Consider the following 1,074-nt stretch of genomic DNA (forward strand, 5'->3'; position numbering starts at 1 on the left):
AAAAAGAACATATGGTAATTGTTATATAGATCATCGTACTGTCTTCGTAACGAAATGACGCTCCAAGAATCATTATACAATATCTAGGATATTAAGGAATACACATTTCTCCAAACACTCCATTCAAAGTAATTACCTTTGCTACTGGATTTTCACTTGGTTAACTTTATGAAAAAAAAAAGTCTCCAAGGGTTCTGCACGTTCTCATGTTGTATGGAAATAGAAAGGAGGTTTGATAACATAAGAACATAAGATTACCTGATCTTCTTTTAAAACAACAAACTGTTCAGCGCTCACCACATGGTTACTAAGTCTATTTCATTCGTTAACCACTCTGCAGGTAATCCATTTATTGCCTAATTCCTTCTTAAACCTAAATTTATCCAATACAAAAGAAGATAGATCAATAGCCACTTGGGGGAAGAATATAGAGAACTGTGACATGAATGGATCGGAACACAGGGAAATATACAGTATACGTATATATACATACATATATATATATATATATATATATATATATATATATATAGATAGATAGATACACATGTATATATATAATATATATATATATATATAGTATATATATATATATAGATACTTGTATATATATAGACCTATATATATATAGATATATTTTTGATGATATGGTATAAAGAACAACGATTATACAATTCTATTCCAGAAATTCATTAGAGTAATTTGATCCACACACACGCCTCTATGTTATGTCAAAGTGGAGGACCACCAGGTCTGTCCTACTTCTTACTTCTGTTTCACTGCATGAACGAATTAGCAAAATCACCCTTCAACTTTTCAACAATTTTGGTTGACTCCTACGATATAGATGACTGACTTGGAACGGCGTGTGGGCGGAAAGGCAGCAGGAATTGGTCTAATCAAAAAGAGCTGCCAAAGCTTTATGGATCCAACCACAAGAGTGGAGGATTGCAAATGTGAAGCACCACCTGCATATTGTCTTGCAAAGCTTCAGTAGAACTTTACGACGCACAAACTATGCATGTGGGTTTTTTTTTTTTCCTTGGGTAGTCAGCATTCTTCCTTCCTCGCTTG

The sequence above is a fragment of the Oratosquilla oratoria genome, chromosome 40, assembly GCF_046742065.1.
Source record: "Oratosquilla oratoria isolate Oo_2021 chromosome 40, ASM4674206v1, whole genome shotgun sequence".
NCBI classification, from domain to species: Eukaryota; Metazoa; Arthropoda; class Malacostraca; order Stomatopoda; family Squillidae; genus Oratosquilla; species Oratosquilla oratoria.